The sequence below is a fragment of the Perissodus microlepis genome, chromosome 1 (genome assembly GCF_051167445.1).
Source record: "Perissodus microlepis isolate ML-2025 ecotype Zambia chromosome 1, ASM5116744v1, whole genome shotgun sequence".
Classification (NCBI taxonomy): domain Eukaryota; kingdom Metazoa; phylum Chordata; class Actinopteri; order Cichliformes; family Cichlidae; genus Perissodus; species Perissodus microlepis.
In genome coordinates this window covers 19,150,206-19,168,534 of record NC_140461.1, presented here as the reverse complement: position 1 = coordinate 19,168,534, position 18,329 = coordinate 19,150,206, and the positions used below count along the sequence as shown (strand labels likewise).

The following is an 18,329-nucleotide window of genomic DNA, read 5'->3' as shown; positions in this document are numbered from 1 at the left end:
TTCTTTTATATAAAATATTTATTTTATTACTAAATGCTGGCATCTATTCAATAGGTCAATTATATGAATAACATAATAATAATAATATCATAATAATAAAAAATATATATATGTATATTTATTAGACATATATGGACACGCACACACGCACTGAAAGCAGGAGCTATGCAGCTGATGCACTGTCACTTTTCTGAACCTGTCACTCCCTCTCCCTCATGCACCCACACACACCCACACACACACACACGCACGCACGCTTACATTTCGGTTACACAAAGTAGATTTCACAGACACAGATAAACAATGCGAGGGCAGTTATCACTCCACAGAGCACAGTAACACAGAGGAAGAGGAAGAGGATGACAAAGAAATAGGGGAGGACAAAAAAGACGGCGTGTGTGTCGTCAGAGTCACAGGCCAGAGGGGCCCATGTATTGTTCCAGGGCTCAGTGTAGAGAGAGAAAGGCAACCTGGACTGCCTCTGTCTAAGCGTCCTCCATGTTTTATGCATTCTGCCCTTTGTGATGATAAGCACTAGCGTGGAGGGTGGAATGCTGGCCTCCAGGGTCCAAGAGAAGGGTGGGCTCATGGGGGGCTGGGGTGCCGCTCAGTTCAGTTTTGCAGCCCTTTGAGTCCTCCCTGTCATCCTTACCCTGCCCGCGTGTAGGCATATGTAGCCTTATGCCGACGCAAAACCGATGTTCCTCCCATCCCTAAATGCATGAGCTAGCTGCTGCTGCCTCAGATAGGATGCACAGTCAGTCATAGCTACCACACACACATGCACAACACACACTCACCTTTTACGATACTGCCAGTATACTGCCGGGACAGGCATGCATCACACAGCTTTTCCACTCACAGTCGATACAGCAACCCAAAAATAAAACAGTCTTTATCACTGTTACAACACTGCTATCTATCAAGCAGCCTTATTTGCTGCAAAACTGATATTGTACATTTATTACAGAAGCAATACTGAGATTCTAGTCAAGGACGGAGATGCACAAACACATTATAATCCCCTTTTCATGACTTCCACGGCACTAATTTATTGTTAGAATTGAATGAAAATTTGTGTCACACATTATTGTACTCTGTTCCATGGCAGACAGTGAATACCCTTCACTAAATGGGAGAAAGTCAAATTAGACGTCACACTTTGCTCCTAAACATGGGGGGGGGAGTGTTCTTCTCCTTCTCCCCATCTTTCTAATGTCTGTATGATAAGAGAGCGATGTTGCGTTCTCACAACACAGGTCTGCTCTGATTTGAACGCTGACTTAGATTTTTGGAAACTGTTTAAAATTAATAAAAGCATCGACTACAAAAACAAAAGGGTATCATATAAAGACCTTGATGGGGAACACTCAAAAGATATTAGATTTTCAGAACGGCAGTATGCCCACAAATCTGAACGCTGCTGCGCGCACACATACACACACACACACACAGACACGTGCGCATCTTTCTCAGTCATAAATCTTGTCTACCACAATGATTTAACCAAGATTGTTAACACGATAACATATTGTGAAAGAGTAAACCACGAAAAAAAAAAAGAAGAAAAAAACCAACCAATTTCACTTAAAGATAAAAGGATGACACTGAAGATGAAGAAAAGCTCGGAAGAAAAAATGACAGGGAGAGAATTATAAGGAAAAAAGGAATGGCTTTCTGAGGATAAAGAGGAACTCTTTTTGGACACTGGGGGCCACTGGGATTAGGGATCAGGTAGAGAATTCATGCACACACTGTAGGCATGCTTACGCACACACACACACACACACACACACACACACACACACACACACACACACACTAGAGTATGACATTCTATTCTCCCATCACACTTTCTCACTATCTGTGTTTAACTAAGACACCCTCCTCCCCCTGCCTGCTTCTTTATGATAGCATGACACAAATACTGCAAATAATGGCCTCGGCTGCAGGACAGCTGGAAAAACTGGTCTTTGTTGCATGACCATGCATCAAAATCACACATCAAATTCAAAAGCCATCGTCTGTGATCACTGCTATCCTCCAGTCACATATATTCTACTATCTGACTTACATGCAGACAATACACAGAAAGGAGGAAATAACTGTCTGGTGACTGTTTAATAACCGTCCAATAACAATAATAATAATAATAATATGGAGAATTTTTTTTTGCATAAATTAGTATGGATTTTTGTTTTCTATATGTACATACACACACTTTATCTGACACAAGTGAAACTGTGCTGAATGTCTCCTACATGGCCCAAGCCTACTGTTTCACCCAAAGAGGGCTCTCTCCGACAGAGGACATGGCAGCGAGCTCTCCCACGGCACCGGTGCCCAAGCACGGAAAGGTGGGAGTTAAGGAGAGCGAAACGCAAAAACACAGAGAACAAGATGGTAAGTGAAAGAGGGAGGAGAGAGAGAGAGAGTGAGAGAGAGAGAGGGGAGATGGAGAGGAAGAGAAGGGGTTACGACAGCCAGAGGCGCTGTCTCCCCTTTCTCTGTGCTACCCCCCCAAACCACGGAACAAGCCCATCTGTGATGACTGCAACTCCCCTTTATCTCGTTTACAAAACTGGACCTGCTGTTCCCACTCATTCGGTCAAGTGACACCTGAATTCTCTGAATATACCTGTCATCAAATATTGTAATGGAAGATGAGGGGGTGGCTAAGTGCAAACAGTGGACAACCGATTTGTTGCCGTGCAAGATCAATGGCAACTGCACATCTCCACAGCAAATACTGACATCATATCAGAGCTTTACGACGCCAAATATTGCCTTCATGTTATGAATAACAATCGCAACACAAAGAACACAGAAATAACCAGGTGTGAGTACACGATAAATCACAACCAGAATCACGCTTCACAACGAAATGCACCACAGTGCTATTGGGGTGGAGAAGAAAATCAAATCCAGTTGATTTCAAAAAAAGAAAAAGAATTTAGATACTTGTCCATCACGTTCACATAACAATCCCACCGTGTGATGTCAAAAAGATCAAATTATAACACTAATAAAATTCTGATATAAATAATTACAATTAAATTTGGGAAATAAATCCATAAGCTATTTTTTTTCTTTTATTGTCAACATAGGGAATACACTACATTCATATTTTGCTTAGGTGATTTGCCATACCTATTTGTGTTGAAATGTTTTGGATTTGTGGAAATATTAAAAATGAGCTTTTGGCAAAAAACACTCTTCTAAACAAAAATGATAACCTAGTCTTGAGAAAGATATTAACGGAGAGGGAGAAATAACTCTGATCACAAGAAATCAAATCAAAATAAATACGATGGCCTCAAATATTTCTACACAAGCTGTCTGTGGTAAATACATCACTCTGGTAGCACTTTAAACCTGAGCGGAATACTTCCACTATCACAGTCAGAGATGAGCTTGAGATACTACAGTTAGCGACACCAAACACAGCTCCTGACAATTTGTGAAATAGATTACACAAAAATAAAGCCAGTGACATTCCTATACCTTTTCCTAGAACTGTTATAATTAAACATAAATATGACAATGAGGCAAGACAGGAAAATCAGACAGGTGAGATGACAGTAAACATTTCTGCTGTCTTTGTTTTGTAAGGTAAGAGGGAGAGAGAGGGAGGATGTGGAGCGTTAACTGTCAGGCAGGGGAGGAAGGGAGATCACTCATGTTTTGGCACAGCAGCCTACCTGTCCTATATTAACACCTTTAAAATTCGAAGCACATAAAAGTTACTGTTGCAGTCGCAGAAAGACACTGGAATACAAAGTACAGAAGAAGAAAAAAAATGACTTAAATGTGAATCAGATTACTGATAAAAATGCAAAGAAAAATAAGAATGCTGGTCTCTCCTCTCTCTGGCAGTGCTAATCTCTTTCTGTCTGCTCCTCTACAGCCTGAAAGGTAGGGATCTGTTTACCTGACCTCTTCCTCTGATTGCTCCTCTATGGCCCATGGCTATCTGACCCCTCTGCACTCCTACCCTCAGCAGCACCCCCACCCCTTTTTTGAGGGGGGGGGCTTTCTCTTGCAACCTCTTGACTACATGAACGTTTAATTTTATTAAACCCGTTACCGATCTATTTTCGTTTCTCCCATCCTAAAATAAGTCTTAATCCTGCAGATGCTGACAACCATACGGGCTTTGTGTGGCTCCCAAAACATGCCAACAACTAGCCTACCATCACCCTGTTCCCCCAGCCAGACCCACTCTCTCCCCATTATCCCTCGGCTGTTTGCGAGGGGGTTTCCTCTCTGTCTTTTTTATCTCTGCACTCACTCCATGACCCCTGTTCCCCCCGTTTCTTGCTGTCTGACCTACCCCCCCACCCTCACAGACAGACACACACAGCCTCTCACCCCCCTTTCTGCTTCCCCAAACGGTACACATATCCTACCAATGCCTCTGCTCGCTCGGAAAAACCTTTTTCTCTCTTTCTATTCCCGACTCTGTGTCGCGAAATATATCGCAGATTACCTAATCATTCTCGCCGCTTTTTAAAATAGCCGTATATAGACCAAGTCCTCCTGAAAAGTAGTCGTTATGTTTGAGGATATTTACAGAAATTTTCATCTTTCAATTACACTCAAGGCACCAGAATTTCCGATTTCTTTATTTTTTCCGATCAGATTCATGTTTTTTGGGAGGGGGAGATTAGTTGGCCTATCAAAGCTATAATCAACTGTATTGGGGGAAAAAAGGCCTCTTCAGCTGAGACCATCTCTTTCAAAAGGCGTGTGTTTTCCACTCAACAATGCAGTCTGTTCTATTTTGAAGATATCCAGTTTGACTTTCTTTTCTTTCTCTCTACAAGCGATCACTAAATGCATTCAGTGACCTGCAGGTTTAGCCTGGACCACGCTTAAAGTTTCCGGCAGTAACTTTGGAATGATAGTGTCTGCTTAAGGTCAGTCAAATGAGGCAATGTGTTGTTGTCTTTCTGGTCAACGTTTCTCGGGGAAAAGTCTTTTCTTGAAAGTCAAGATACGGTAGCCAAGTAGTTCGAGGCAGAAGACGCAGGCTGTCGCCGTCTTCCCTAAAATGCATGTCTGCTCTGTGCAGCGCTGCTCAGACTCTCAGGCTGTCCGTGTACAAGGTCCTGCTGATCCGCTCCTGTCACGAAGGAGACCCTGGGCTCCGTTTTTCCCTCAACAAACCACATTCACATTGCACACACCGCGCCCGCAAACACAAACCCGCTCATGCACGCACACACACACACACACACACACGTCGATCGATTTGCATGTGACTCCGTCAGTGAATGAGCGAGTATCGACTTAAAAACAACGCTTGAAAGAGGCAAACCGCTATGAAAAATAAAAAAGAAAAGATGGACAAAGTGGGGTAAAGGGGGGAAAGTGTAGCTAGAGGAACTAAGGCAGGGCGGAGGGATTGCCCATTTCAGACAGAGACGTGTCGGAGAAGAACAAAAATGTCTTTATCCAGAAGAGGATTTTATAAGCACACGACGTTGGTGAAACCCCGTGGATGTGGCAAGTGTGAAATCTGTCAAAATTTAGAAAGAGAGAGATGTTCCCATCTGCCGGACACACACGGACCCCACTAGCTGGACTTGGAGCTCCTTTTCTGGGCAGCGCTCATGTGGAGCTGCCGCTGCCCTTCGTCCGCCGCTCAGCACAGCCCTCTCTCGTTGCGTTTGTGCCTCAAAACACGTTTCTCGACAACCACAAACCCTCTACACCTTTCCCCGATCCCACCGAAAAGCACACATTTGTTTTAAAACCGTGCTTTTTTTTATCCCCCCCCTCTCTCCACGATCAACTGCTTGGAGTGGATCGCTGTCTTGCCTATTTCTTATCTTCCATTCATGAGGAGGAGAGGACGGACGCTGATGTAAACACAGGTAACGATACGAATAAAAATCGAGAATAAACCAACTACTTGCATGAAATGAACTTGTGATCGCCAGCCTTTTCTCACAACGTGAGAATAGCCAGGTCCGCTACACGAAAAAACTACGAACAGATAGGAGAGGAGAGATTCAGATAAGTCAGACAGCGAAAAGAATAGGATCGCTGAAACAGAGGAAAAGAGACAAACGCAAAGTTGAAACTTACAATTTCTCGCTGCCGGTTTGTGATCCTCGCTTTTTAATCCAGTATTGAGATGATTTAGCTAAAGATCCCATCAAGGCAGTCCCCTTTTGGTCAGTTTGCGCTTAGGGTGGCAAAAGAAAGATCATTGTTGTTGCGGAGTGTAAAAAACGAAGTAGGTACTATTAGTTCTTAAAGGCAATATAAAAATAATTTGGATGCAAAGCAGGCGATGAGTCTTGTGTTAGAGGGAGCGAGGAAGAGGTGAAAGTGAGATCTGATGATTGAAAAGAAAAAACTCTTTGGATCTTTATTCCTGCTAATTAGTTTCCTGCAAAAAATGGCTGTGATTAATTCAGTGCGCATGTGCTTCATTACACAGGCACGAAGGGAAGGGCTAATTAGCCGCCTTCTGGATCAATAAGATTCAGCAAAGGAGAGAGCTCGGGAGAGAGAGGGAGGGAGGGAGGGAGAAAGAGGAGGGAGGGAGGGATGGATGGATAGATACAAGTAGAAAAAAAGAGGAAAGTAATGATCAGGAATTGAAAATATGGAATTAAGAACAGCGGAAAGTAAGAGTTTGATTAGAGGAAAGGCAGCGAAAGTTAATAGTGGAGCAGGCAGCCGTAGCAGGCAAAGCCCGGTGCCACGGACGCAGCTTTTCTTCCGCTCTTTTTTTTCCTCCACTTTTTGGAAACGTTTTCTTGTCGCGGTTTTTGCTTTTTAAAATGAAAGATATGCACATGTTTCGGTCACTTAAAGCGCATAAGCAGCCCGGCTTTATTTTATTCAGTCTCTTTTGGGTCCATGTGAGCCAATTTGGTCTCGTCAAAGCTGCACGGAGGGTTATGTTTCTTCTTCTTCTTCTTTTTTTTTTTTTTAAAGTGAGTTTAGATTGTACGTTTAAAGAAGTTATTGAAAACCAAATCAGACTCTCGGCAGCTGAAATGACCAGAAAAGTTCGCCTGCTAGTCATCGGCACAGTGTACCTGTAACCATTCAGCGACCTGTCGTGTTTGTAAAGAACTACAATAAACATTTGCGGGGGGGGGGGGATGATTATTTTTTTCAAAGCGATTTCCACATCTATGCAAAAGTGTACTGTGACAGCAGCATGCAGGATGCCAGGGTATAGCTTACTATTGTAACCCGCAAAAAACAAAGGGAAAAAAGAGCATGCTTAGTTCCCTGGATATTAGAACTAACAGGTTATATGTACGTGTACATTTATACATTTTGAAGCATTAAGAGGAAAGCCACTTGCCCAGAGACTGAAGTTGGCATTAAACAGCGGTGTTTCGCGCCTTCAAAAATGTCAAACTTTGATCAACTTCGTGTAGATCGACCCTTGTAAAAACATGGAAGGGAATCCTTTTGAATTCTTGCGTTTATTTCTCAATTAAAAATCAAATCAAATTAAAACAACGGTGACTGGCTCAATGGTGAGACGTATATGAAAGTCTACTGCAACTTTAGAGCAATGAGGTGTTTCTCAACTCGCATAAAAATGTGTGTGCGTATATTTAAGTGAAATAAAGCAACAAAGCCATGACACCTGACGGAAATGTGAAATTGTCAAATTCGGTTTTATAGAATAAGACAGAGCAAAATGAAAGTTTGACGGAGAAGATATGAAAAGGACGTGTCGTCCTTACAGTTACAGCCAGTTCCAAATTGCAGACCAAATAAAATTCAGCACAATATCTTATAGCAGTGTTGGAATATAAAATAATTTGTTATTTAAGATATTAGGAGAACCCCATAAAAGGTTTAAATATTTTTTCTTTTTTCCTGTAAATCTGGCAAACTCGTGAGAGCTGCTTTTATTCGTACAGTATGCAAAGAAAATTCAGCTTCTTAAAAAACCCCAACCAAATAAAGAACTTGTTGAAGCCACAACTATCCTATACATGTGTGTGATATCCAATTTAATTTTTAAGGCTATTTATAATGTGCATAAGCCTGAAGTAGCTATTTAAAAAATATACATATATTGTTTCTTACCCAGCACACCAGTGAAAGGCTTGCTGAAACACAGAGGAGTGATGGGGAAATATAGGCTATCAAGACATCTATTACTAAACTGATTTTGTTTGTTGGCAGCATCGTGTTCAATAAGTGCACCTTCTCTTAAATAATAATAATAACACTATAAATGTGTGACAAGGTGACAGAGTTGTGTCAGGCGTTTTTTTGTTTTTTTGTTTGGTCCACTCCGGCCTGTATGCATGGAATTTGCTATGCTGTGATAATTACACTGATATTATGACAGGAAGCCCAGGTGGTCAGTGTCTCATCTCATCCTGAGGTTTTTCGTGTTCAGGAAATTCTGAAAGCCTTTATGATCGATCCGAACATGAATTTGTTGAGGTTCTGCGTTTGTTTGTCTTAATAATATTTCCGTAAAGCACGTCTCCTCTGTAACTGATGTCCCATCGTTTCCTCCGAATGAAAAGACCGCATTGCAAAAAATCAACCTTTGAGTCTCTCAGTGCTCTTTGTTATGATAATTTTATTGTTGATTCTCCGAGGAAATGGACAATCCCTCACTCTTAGTGTGCACACTTTCTGTGCAAACACTTCCATATAGAGTCCCTGGTCCACTGAATACAAGCAGTAGCTTTCCCTGATAACACAACGTGCCATGTTTATTGAAACAATACGGATTTGTTAGTCTGGGTCTATATGGTGAATTCAGACGCAGAGTTATCAGTTAAAAGGCAAACATAGCCCGGCCGAAACATTGTCCAATCATACAGATTCAAAGTACCCAGTATACAAAGCTTTGGTAAGAAACGACTTTTAACCGGGTTAATAAATCTACCGAACATGTATTTTGTTTGCTTGTTTTCGCGTGTCTCGGATAGAAATGCATGGCACAGACTAAAGTGTTTCATTTTTATTTATTTTTTTCGAGGATCTCACACAGCCGATGTGTTTAGCCTTTTGTGATGGTGCAGTGGCGAAGATGGTAGATGAATGCTAGACCATATTTTATATTTTCCAGGGGCCTTTGACTTAAAGGTTAGAAAGGTTATGAAACCCCATGGGACCCGGCGTTTCTACAGATCCAATAGCATATATTCCTTTGAAGAGCCTATGAAAATCAAACTTCTTACATTGTATCCTATATGGCCAAGACCCAACTCCCCCCTTCCATCGCTCTCTTTCTCTCCCTCCCTTCCTCTCTGTCTGTCTCCCCCCCCCCCCCCCCCCCCCCTCTCTCTCCCTCTCTCTCTGCTGGTAAAATATATGGTGTGCTGTAACACGGCATTTCCTCAGCACTTGCCTTCCACAAGCCACGGCAGGCACTGATACCTGTTTTTAAGCAATGCGGCATCGCCTGTATAGCATGCCCCTCTTAGAAAAACAAGACAACTGCATCGCCCCTTCGAACAGCTCGCATTTTTGCAGTGTGAGAGGCAGTCTGCAGGAATCTCGAGGATTTGCGACGTGTCTGCTCTCTCGGGAAGAAGAGATTGTAAAAATGAATAGGTTGAAAACAGCGTGCGAGAGGAGTTAAAGGGGCTGCGAGATAATAAAAGAGTGTGGTGTAATTTGAGGCTTGTAGGAGGCAGCTTTGAGCCAGTCAGTCGCCTAAAGCCTAACAATGCAAACTTCAGTTTACAAATTTATGCAAAGGCCTGATTGATATTACTCCATCAGCGACCATATTGAGTATAGTGTAGGCTAAATCAAAGGCAGAGCAGTCAGGCAGAGGCCTTGATGCTTTTAGGGCCTATGCATCACTGAAAAGAGAAAAAGGGGGAACTGACAGGGTCTGAAGCTTTTGTGTTACCACCATTCAATTGCGCCTCTCAGTGGGAAGGATAACTGTCCACGTGCCAGCCTCAATAGGCATACATCGATGAGTGGCATTGCAAATTCAACACAACCTGTGGCTATGACAGCCCGTGGATATGACAAAGAAAGGCAGAGGAGCTTAAAAATGCAAAATTCTCCGTAGATGCGGAGCACATGAAAGTGCTTGACCATATGAAGGACTGCAAGGAACAAAACTGTGCATTCAGAGGGCAGAGCCCCCCTCCCCCCAATAATCGTCACTAACGTGCTTGGACCGGCACTCTGTGATGGTTGTCAGAGACCCACGTGTAGCACTTGTCAGCTTTTAGAAATATTTACTTTAATGTGTTCAAATTAAATTACATTTACTTTATTTAACAGATCGGCTACCGTGCTCGCGTGTTACGCGTGCCCGCGCGTGTACGCCATGCACTCGGAATCCCAGACAAAGCACAAAGGGAAACAGAGGAAATGAGCAGGGGTGAAAGTATTTAAAGATGAAAGCTGCTATCGAGAAAAGTCATATAACTTTATAAAGAGATAACGACCATTATATTCCGAAGGATTTAGGGATTTAAGATGTTCATAGGCTGCAATATTAACAAGAGGAGTGTCAGTCATGTGTTCAGGCTATGGTAAACAGATATGAAAAGGGCATCAGGAAATTCTTAAGGAAACCGACTGAGCGAGCTTATGCTGTGAAAATATAAATAAAAATTGCGTGTGGACTCGAAGCTCAGGCTGAGACACAAAGGGAAACAACACAAATATTTTTTTAACGACGAAAATTAAATTGATTTTGCTTTTTAGTGAAGATGTTAATGACACATTTAAAAGACGCCACACGCACGGCCCGTGGGTTCGATCCTCCGCTTAGTGACCCCAGCTGGGCTGATAATAGACTAGAAAGACTGGAGCCCAGGTTACCCATCTTAACTGTAAATACAGACATTTAAAAACTTTTCAATATATTATTATTTTTAATAAAAAGGTACAACTTACTGATGCGGAAAAATTTGAAATTTTGAGAAAATACAATTTTCTTAAAATCATGTTTATCGTTCTTTCCCCCCTTTTCCCTCTCTCAATAATCAATCGAATGTAACAGTTGAGCCTGCGCTGTTTACCGCTGCAGAACCCACGAGAGAGGCTGGTGTCCGGCTCCGTGTGTCTAGGGTGGATAGGGCAGCACAGCCAGGTGCAATGGGAGCGCCCTCTTATGTTCAGCCTGACCACTGGGATCAAGTAGCGCATCAGCTCTTTCATAGAAGCCAAGCGCCTGCGGACCCAGGTCTTAGCAAAAGCGCACCTTTGCCTTTGAGTCTGTGGTTGCATCTTAAAAACGGACTCGAATGTAAACGAGGCACGCAAACACGTTCAGGTTATCGCGTGGACAAAATAGGCGAGGGATTTCAACGTTGGAAATCACAGACATTTCAGTCAAACGTGTTTTTTGTTTTGTTTTTGTTTTTTGTTTTTTTAACCGACCATTAAGGACACGAGATGCACTCCGAAAATTATCCTAGTTTTGAAATAGCCTCTGACTGACCGAGAGCGAAAAAGAACAACATGCCCGGCTCGGATCAAACCGAAATTTTGGCCTAATTAGCGGGGCGTCCTGCAGAAATCAGCTGATACACAACTCCAGAAAAGAAAAAAGAAATAATCAAAAGTGCCGCTATTCCACTTCTAAATTAACTTTTCACAATCGTTTTGGATTGGGGGGTATAAATGTAACATGCTTTGCACTCTACACATGATTTCCCACCATCATCCTTGAAGGATGTGTGCCACGTGCCCTGTGGACAGGGGAAAAACATCTTTTTGCAAACCTTCACTTATAACTATTTTATTTCCTCGGCTTTATTCTCTAAACCAGCAATTTAAAAAAAGTAAACCTACACACGCCTGTGGCCTCTAGCTTTCTAGCCCCCCACCCTCCCCCCCTTTTTCCCCTCCATTTTTGGCACCCCCAGAATGTTCCTGACTGGATGCAGCTGATCACTGTGGTGGATCTTTTGTTTATCAAAATCAAATGCAACGTTTGGACTCGTCTTTGGTGCTTTTTCACTTACACTCTTGCCTATCACATATCACATAGTGTGTTGGATCATTTTATTCATATTTCACATGCTTTCTAGATTTATTAGAGTATTTTCATGGATCTATTTGCTTGCTTGTGTATTTTTTCTGTAATGTCTTATAAGGGGATATTCTACCTGCTGTTGTATTTGCTTGTTTATTTCATGTGATTTTATTTTTTATTTAATTATTATTATTTTTAAATATTGCTCTTTTATTTTAGGTTGTTAATCCAGTGCTTCTGAAATAAAATATTGATATTAAAAAATTCCCTTGGACAAATTTGCCCTGCACGTTTCTTTTCTTTTCTTTTTTTTTTTTTTTTAACTCTTTTGAGATTGCATGCTACATCTGAAATATGTCTGTTGACAATGTAAAATTGTTTTTATTTTTTTAACCTACATGTTAACGATAGATACATACAAACCAGCAACACGGGGGTAAAGCTTACGTCATATTTCTGAATGCAACATGAAGTGTAAAAAAAAAAGAGAACCTGCTTCCTGCTGCTGGTGTTGTGATTTTAGAGTTTGGGATAGAATAAATGACGAGCGACCGTCTGGTCAGTCTGCCTCATTTACATGAGAAAAAAGAAGGCATATCAATTCCTCTCTCTCATCCATTTACTCGCCCTGCCAGTACTGCCTTATTAATGATCAAATGCATTATTCAGAAACAGTTTTGACGTTTGGATTTTGGAAAGACGGTCGTGTTAACCCATAATTATTCTGTCAATATTCGAAAAATGTCGTAAAACATTAAAAAATCTCCGATGTTTTGCTGTCTTTGCTTGATTGTACAGATTATTTCCCCCTGACCACTGCGACTGAATCACATCAAGAAACACACACACACACACACACACACACACACACACACACGTACGTTCCCCCAAAAATCAGCGAGCGTGACTCCTTGTCTCACTCTCCCTGTTTCTCTGCCTCCTTCCCCTCTGTGCATGGTTTACATGAGCGTGTGTATCTGCGTGTGTGTTTGTGTGTGTGTGGTGGTAGTGGGGGCATCACTCTGTCGCATCATATTTTATAGGCAGAAAATTAAAATAATAATAATAATAATAATAATAATAATTGTTGTTGTTGTTATTCTTGTTGTAATCGCCATAGTGGCGAATTGCAAGTGTACAAATGTTTCACAAACCACTGTAAAAACAACAGCACAAAAGTGCGTGTGAGCAGTGATATTCTACAGCAGTCCAGCCTCATCACACCTCACCTCTTTCAAGTACACAAAATCATTTTCAGCCACTTTCTTTTAAACTAATGATTTATATTAGCGATTAACTCCATAAAACGACGTTATGTTTGCCTTCACACACACACATACACACACACACACACACATATATAGATATAGATATACATATATGTTTTTCTCTTTTCGTATTTTTCTAAAGAAGATGTCAGGTTCTGCGCAGATCTAAACATCTTGCAAGTGTTGCCAGATAGAAATTCCAACTCAGAAATATATATTTGGAGAAAAAAAAAAAACGTCGAGGAAGAACACGCGTTGAGCTAAAAACAAAACATAAGGCAAAGGCTTGTGTAAATATTACAATCTACATAGTTTTAAGGACAAATGTGATGAATTTCGTACTTAATGTCGAGATCATTTTAAAGCAACGCACTGTTAACGGAGGAAGGAAATAAGCGCAGACTAGGCCTTCTGATAATGCATTTTTCAGATCGGGGGATACAGTGAATAGTGGAGAAATCCTTAGAGCTGCTGTCACAGATACTGGGTGTGAGACAGGCGGGACTCGTGGGGTTTTACGCGCTTTAGAGAGGCTCACTGAAACAGAGGGATCCCAAATCAGAGCCATATGACCACTCCAGGCAACAGCTACTTTAGCTGATGGTAAACCGACCCAAACAGAAGACTCGCAGATCCTCGCAGCGCAAAACTTATTTAAATGCCACTTGGTGCTCGCTGAATTTTCAATCGAACGCGAGAAAGTTAGAGTTAATTTTCCTTGATGTAAAGAAATACCCCCTAACAACACAACGAGATAAAATATGACAGGTGGAAGCGACATGGAGGGCAAACACACAGATCCAGGACTGTCGCCAGAGGTCAAATCCAAATCCTGCGTCACCCGCAGCCTCTGGGACGCTGCACCATATTTCTGCAGACAATGGCCTGTGTCACACGGGACAGACACAGTTTCAAGTTTGCCTACCGTTGATTCACGAGAATAAAAACAGTAATAATCATCTGGCAGGAACAGTTGAATGCATAAATTTAAAAAAAAGAACCAAGGGAGGACTTAGTAGACAGAGTTTGAAATAACAGAGCATGCACCAGGTTATATTATAAGGCTTTAAATATGCCAAATTAACCACACAATTGGTGATTATTGGAGTGAGAATTAATCAATTCAAATCAATGACCGCGAATAACAACACTGATGGCAATTCAAGAAAAATGATCCAAAGCGGATATAATGCACAGGTGTAGCTCAATCTAAAGTGAACACAAAGACAGCTTTTGATTTGTCTTTACACCCAGTCAGCAGGCTGCGACTCAGATAAGTGAGAGAAGTGAAGACAGACAAGGTTGGGATCGTAGGGAATTTTGCATGGAAATCAACTACCCATATCATACCTCTCCACACAATGCCCTACTGATGCAGAGACAGCATCTGTGCTGCATCTAGTTAAGAAACAAAGCCAACAGGCTCATCAAAAACCCCACGCTATCAAACCTCCAGTACTGTGAAGAAGCCCTCTGGTTGTGTGAAAGCAATTTAAGCTGGTCAAAGCAACTGAGGCAGAATTATGGATGCTTAACCCCTATCAGCTCTCCTAAACCTCGTCTTGGTGGCAGGCAGCCCCACCTATATGCTGTGTGTGGTGAGTTGGAAGGGTTGTGGTCATGTTCTCTAAATACCTCAGCGGAGGTGAGTGTTCCTGAAGCCAATAAAAAGCCATGATTAATGGCGCTGTTCCTTTTTTTTTAGGTGTTAGCTTGTTAAGGGATTTAATAGCAAAGGTGTTTACTTTTTGCAGTGACAGAAAAATTGCAGGAGCACAGGGCAAAGACCTTAAACCAGGAGGTCTGCACGAGCGTTATTGTCACCGGTGTCGTGTTACTACTATATATATGCAAATATATATGTATAATAATGCAATGACCATAAAGATGGCTTATAAAAGCAATTCCTCAGAGGAAAATCAACTTCACAAGTTGAACTTTTCAACTTGGACTCGGAGCTGTCACGCAGACAGTCAGAAGCCTTGCATATGGCACAGGGATGATGCTCAGTAATGACACCTGTATCCCTGCTACTAGGAGCACGCATCTCACATGCCCTGCCATCGTGCTAAGATCACTTCTGTATTATGTATTTTAGCGCGTGTGCAGCAATCAACTGACCTCGTTGCTGTGATAGAAATGCCCTTTACCTAATTCGAGCACTTTTATTTTTGTTGTGTGTCTACTGCATATGTGACACTGGAGGTTTGGGGGGGGGTGGCAGGAAAGGGCTCTTTTACTTTTTACTGTGTTAAAAGACACACAGGCAGTAACACAAACAGTGACAAGAGAGTGACAGATATGTTAGCAGCAAGTAGAAACAATGTAGTAACACTTCTAATTCTGTCAGATAAGTAGTTACTAAATCATTTGCAACGCTGTGCATCACTACAACTTTGTGGTGTTATCGGCTGAATCTGATCCACTTAAACAGTTGTTTTGCTGCTTATAAGGGCAAAAAGATATCAACATGAAAAACTGTCTTTGAATTCCAAAAGGTCATACCTTCCCTGTGGTCAAATGAGTGACAGTGATGTGATATTCTGTTTCATAGCTTAGAGGATAAAATGAGTGCGTTGAATCACAGACACACATTAATTCACTTCATGACTGTTTGTAAATTAATCTGGAAATCACCAAGTTAGTCTCTGGCTCATATTAAGCTTGAATGTTACAATTAAAGGAAAGTTCAAGCTTATAATAAATCCTTTTACATTTCAATGACCAGTTTTAAACAACAGAAGTAAATCTTTGCATCTTTGAGTGGTCACTCAGTCCAGTCAACTGATTTCTGTACAATGGGGCTGTGAACTGTTTAAAAATTATTTTTAGATCCCAAAATAAGCATGGATTGCTTTCCACAATGAAATGTTTAAATGTCACACAGTGTTTCATCTCCCTTTCTTTTTGTATTTTAAGAGTTCATTTGAATACATTCACTAAAAAAAACATAACCAGCATCTAAAGCAATGTATAAACCCCCACTTTTTCTACATATGTACTGCATTTTTCTTTTACAGTTACAGATTAAAATGATTACTCTGTGTATATTTTATGTCTATATTTTTATCGACTGATTGCATTATTTTTTTTAAATTGTCAACTAAACCATCACATCCTGACACGAGTTCCCTTGTTACTGCGAGGCTGATATTAACCCCTAACCCAAGCCAAAAAGAGCGAACAAGTAATGGCAGCTTCGGATTTACTACTGAAGAAGTCACAATAGGCATCTATGCAAAAGATGCCCCAATACGCTGTGTTTCTCTTAAAGCTATGAGACAATTCCCTGAGCCACACACCGACAAAGCGCACTCACATGCAATACAAAGCACGTAACAAGAATGGTAACCCGTGTCGCGTCTGTTTTCTGATCTTATATTTCTGATATGTTCAAATACATTTCCTCAGGAAGAAACGGGGACAGAAAGTGGAAGGTGGTTTTCACATATGCTGTTTAGAATTGTAAATGTATTGCATAGGCCCCGCTGTCCAATTACATATATCTTTCATGTATGAAATCATGCATGTCTTTTTTCTCTAAAAGGGGAGGGCTGGCACAAAGGGAGCAACCCCAACAGTAGCAGAACAGTGTGCTGCCCACTTGAAAAATAAGGTCTAGTGTCGGAGCCCTGGAGCTGTGGAGCCCTGGGCAATAGCACAGCTCCATCAGCACACAGACCAGGGAGGGGAGTTGCTTTCCCCCAGACTGGAGCCCTTTCCACTCCTGACTCCTGCTGTATTATTGTTGCCCTATTTGTGAGGCAGCTGACCCTGTGGGTCCTAAATCAGACTTTATAGAAAATACATTTCAGATCACGTCCTTAATTAGGTCCAAGATAATAAATATTGTTTCATGAGCTTTCAAGTGTATTATTTTTGCCAGCACTAAAAATATCATTTAAAGATGCAGGAGAAGAAAAACATTTTTGTGTATTTCTTTTTTTCCCTTTCCTCATTCTTTTTTTTAAACAACAACTTGCTGTTAAGTATTCAATTTCAGTGACCCAAATTTTACTAAATGACTTTGAACTTTTCGAACAAATCTTTTTAGATCTTTTAAGACATAACTCATGTCACTCAGCGTGTCCTGTTGCTTTTATGTTTGCTCCAGTACAGTCACTTGATTACATAAACAAATTATATTCTCAATTTCGCTTGTTTTCAGAGTGCAAAGTAATGCATTAATTTTTGGTTGACAAACCAAGATGAACATATTTGCCTTTTGCATGACGAAAAGGAAATTGTTTGCTACATATGTGCAAAACCTTAACCTCAATCTTTATTTTACATATGACGCTATTTGACTCATGCTATGCTGCTCAGCCACTGTGTGGTAAAATGAGAAGTTTGCTTATTTTCTTATCAAGTAGAATAACTTAATATAGTCCAGATAACCTGGGATCAGTTCTTAATCAATGAGTGAAGCTACGTTGTCAGTGTTCTAAAAAACAACAGGGAAACCGAGCCCTTATGAAACTTGGAGGAAAGCTTCTTTTAAAGTCAATCAGAAAAAGAAATGCTTATTTCGTTAGCCCAAAAAATGCATACATGCATCACAAATGTGCCCCGTTGCATGTTTCTGATACAAGATTCAAAACCATGTTGTATATCATTTTTGCACACACCTAGTCTCATGCAGTAAAAGACAATATACAACCACCAATAAACACGCGCGCACACACACACACACACACACACACACACACACACACACACACACACACACACACACACACACACACACACACACACACACACACACAGCGGTGACATTTTATCAGCCTGAAAATCACTTTTGTCCCTTTAAACTTCAAAACACCCACATCTTGGAATATTTGCACATCCCATTACTGACAGGAATACTGATAACTGTAATCGAAAGCAAGAGAGGATATACTGTAGGTGTGTCATAGTGTAAAAAATAAAGTATATTTCCTGTCCACAGGCCTGTACATTTCCATATGTTGGTCTGCAAGTTTATGTATTTGTACAGCATGCCTGTGTGACACATAACCACGCCACCAACGCTAAGCTCTGGCTGATCACTGGCCCAGTCAGCAAGGGGCCGGTGAAGAACCTAGGATAAGCATCTATCAACC

At 41.2% G+C, this 18,329-nt stretch overlaps 1 protein-coding gene across 6 annotated transcripts in view; it reads right to left on the bottom strand.

Annotated features, from left to right (window-relative positions):
* Positions 1 to 18,329, bottom strand: part of zfhx3b (zinc finger homeobox 3b) — a 285,848-nt gene that overhangs the window by 129,466 nt on the left and 138,053 nt on the right. The window contains exon 1 of one of the 6 annotated variants that reach the window (XM_084933788.1): positions 6,094 to 6,515. The exons of the other annotated variants lie outside the window; for them this stretch is intronic. The gene's annotated coding sequence lies outside the window, so the exon portion shown is untranslated. Of the gene's footprint in view, positions 1 to 6,093; positions 6,516 to 18,329 lie in introns of those variants that run through there. 6 annotated transcript variants of the gene reach the window in all.